The sequence below is a fragment of the Patella vulgata genome, chromosome 1, assembly GCF_932274485.2.
Source record: "Patella vulgata chromosome 1, xgPatVulg1.2, whole genome shotgun sequence".
In the NCBI taxonomy this organism is placed as follows: domain Eukaryota; kingdom Metazoa; phylum Mollusca; class Gastropoda; family Patellidae; genus Patella; species Patella vulgata.
In genome coordinates, this window is record NC_065879.2 from 3,758,375 (window position 1) to 3,761,959 (window position 3,585).

The 3,585-nt window shown below is 35.2% G+C and overlaps 1 long non-coding RNA gene across 1 annotated transcript; it reads left to right on the top strand.

Annotated features, from left to right (window-relative positions):
* The first annotated feature begins 747 nt into the window (after positions 1-747).
* LOC126808506 (uncharacterized) lies at positions 748-3,585 on the top strand. Its single transcript, XR_007674651.2, has 3 exons — positions 748-1,681; positions 2,000-2,242; positions 2,984-3,585. It is a non-coding gene; the product is annotated as an uncharacterized LOC126808506 (long non-coding RNA).

A 3,585-nucleotide genomic window follows, 5' to 3' on the forward strand; every position in this document is an offset into this window, starting at 1 on the left:
GACAGCAGTGCTCAGGCCTACTCTTATATTGAATTCCAACTGCCAGGGGATCTTTTATGTACATGCCAATGTGTACATAAGACCTCAGTTTTTCGTCCCATCCAAACGACTAGACAGCTGTCCTTGTCAAGCCCTCCGTCCTGCACCACTGACAAGCGGAAACCACGTCGGAAAATTCTGATGAGCTTTCTCAGGCAACACTGTGAGCGAACCTGTGACCTCCAAGCAAGCCAGCCAGTGTCTTATTCACTTAGCCACTGTGGCAAAGGGGTCATAAATATAATTCCACAAAAAAACCTGTGCAGTTCACAAACACATTCTCCTTACTATTCGAGTCTCTGTGACTACAACAACTACTCGAAAGTAGTGCGAACTGTAAATTTTATTTTGTTAAACCATCGTAAGAAAAGAAACATATTGAATATGCTTGTCAATATTCTTTCTCTGTCAGAGCAGCTAAAAGGTGAAATTGTCTTCCAAAAACTCTTTGTGAGTCCTCTTCCATCCAAAACTTAAAAAAAAATTATTTCAAAAATGGTGTTGAGAGAGAGAGAGAGAGAGAGACAGAGAGAGAGAGAGAAATGGGGTTTAACGTCCACTTGACACAAACTAGGTCATTCGGGACTAACATATAGTTTAATTTTATTTCAATAATTTGCTTGCGCGTAGGGGTCTTTGGCAGTGGGAGGACCCGGAGAAAACCCATGAGGTTGGACAGGCGACCCTACTCCTTGTCACGACCCTACTCCTTGTCACGTATAACCGGGGATTCGAAACCACGCCAGTTGACTAAATGACAGGTCGTCACCATTCGGCCATCCAACCCCCCAAAAATGGTGTTGAAATGGGTGTTTTTGTGAATGCGCTTAGAAATACTCATGTGTAATGAAGTGCTATAATTGAACCATAATAATAATATAGTAGGCCTAGTGGACTCCTCCGTCTCATTTTGGTTGAATGTTTGGAAATTTGATGGCTAATTAGATTTAGGACACTCTGGCATATTTTCTAGGCTTGGCTTCATGTGGCCTGTTTTCCATGCATACAAGAATTAACCAATTAGAAGTTAAACAAAATAAAATCTGCTCCAAAATATTACAATACTTTTTTTTATTTCATTGCCCAAAACACCTTTACAGCCTGAATGTTAATTTTGGGGCAGCGTTTAACTGCATGGGTGGTAATTGAATTTATTAAATTGACTAACTTTTGCACAATAAGTAAATATAAATTATCTTAATACCCCAACTCAGACAAGTTAGTGGCCTTTCAAACCAATTTAAATTCGGTCAAAATTTGTAGAAATTTAGATATTATTTTATTGCATGTGTGTACAATTTGTTATGTGTCTAAGCTCTGTTACCACAAAAAATATATTTAATTTAGTCCTTATAGTAGATTCTATCACACGTTTGAAAGTTGTCCAACGGTCGAATAAATATGTTGTAGTTTGACCTAGATAAATATAAGACTGGGAAAATAAATATAAAAAAAATTCCGACATCTTAAAAGTAGATACCTATATTCGCAATGGAAATATTATTTTAAAAATCGGGATTATTTAATTTGATACAACTGAATAAAATGGCTCTAGTCGATCTATTTAAAAAAACATCAACCAAATATACGAGTTGGGCAACTGCCAGTGCAGTACTGCATCCGTCGTGATCCGAATAAAGCTGTACGTATGTATATTATATCATGTGCATGCTTAAAAAAAGGCCTCTGAATCATATAATAATTTCTTCAATTTTACTATTCATAAGCCTAAAATATTACGTAGTTATAGACTATATATAAAATATTGAAGTGCGTAGGCCTACAGTTGATAGTCGCATAGACTCCGTTATCTACGTATATGATATATGCCGCCATTTTGGGTCAAGGTCAAGATAAATTACAGTCAATACAAATGAATAACTGCATCGATAGATTATTAAATGTAATTTCTATTAACTGATTTCAATGTTAGGTGGTCTATGTTTGTTGTCTTTTTCAGTATATTGTCCACATTGATTAAACTATCATTATTAAAATCATTTTGATTCTTCTATATTTGTACGTACTTTTTTACAACTCTGAACCCGGAAGCGAGGTATTCTGGGAAGGGTATTTTAAAGATGGCGGGCGTTTTGTTATTTATTCGTGGAGTGCATGAGAAATGTTCAATATACAGCTACTTGGATTACACAAACAGAGAAAGATAGATTATACCAGTTAAATTGAGAGGTTTTATTTGAAAGTAAGTTTTTTCTTATATCCCCGACTGCTGATATACACGTATACTGAGACTACAAATTCAGCGATATGAAAAGAACTTACAATACAATGTAATAGTAGTAAAAATACTAATAAATACTATTCACACAGATGTAAAATTATTTCTGTCCTTATTTTTCTAATTTTTCACCGTAATTCTTACTTCTGTAAGACGCCAGGTTACGAAACAGTTTGCTTTCGTGAAAAAATAAAAATTACTATCAGGTTATTACTGTACACATTTTCATTTTTACTTAATTAATAATTACTTAGACCTTTTGGACTAAAAAAAAATATGTCCTCACTACTCAACGCTGCAGGCTTTGGCACATGACATTTTTACTTTCATAGCATTGGCAACACTTTAATCTCAATCTTCTCTGATTCTAAATAGCAGAAATATAGCAAATTCTTCTGTAACACTGTAATCAACCAGAACGTAATTCCAAACTTGACGTCTCCCCCTTGGACCCCGGCTGCTATTGCTTTTCATCAAAAATCTACCTGCTGTGCATAACTAAAGTTGACTTTTGAGCGCACGACAGAGAGTCTGGAGAGGGCCAACGCCAGTCTCTGCAGGCTGGGGCCAATGTACAGTCTTTCGAATGGGACAAAAAACCAAGGTATTTTGTACACATTGAATGATAATTTAAACCTAATTTCATTTTGATTTTGGAGTATAAAAGTTGCTTTAATTGAATTTTTTTTTGTTTTTTTTTTACAGACCCTATATTTGAGCACCATTCATGGCAGTCATGTCGAGGAAGTTATAAAAAGGCTGATAAGGGCTTTGTATATGGAAGCTAGATGACATTACTACTTATCATACACAACTATTTGTCACATACCGACTTGGGATTGAAACCAAGCGACTGAACTCAATAACACTCCTCAATAACACTCGTCTATGAAACCACCCAGATGGCAAAGAAATAAAGACTTTTTAATTATGTAACGAACTCATATATGTATCTATGGTAGCACAAAATTCACCAGAATGTAGGCCAAAGCTTTACTTTACAAGCAGTAGGCTTAAAATATTTTCCGTCTGATCTTGTAAGAGTCAATTGTTTATGAATAGTTTGCCTCAAGCAGATATCCTGTCACTGTGTCACAGTATCATATAACCGCTCTTTGGCTTGAACTGAGTTGTATCAGTGAGTTGAAAATCTACTGCAGCCAGTATATTAGATTCAAAATTCTAACGAGCTTTCGTCTAACTTCTAACTTCTGTTCATGTATTTTTTAACTTCTATTCATGTAATTTCTAACTTCTATTCATGTATTTTGTTAAATTAAGACAATGTATAATCCAACTTCTTTATT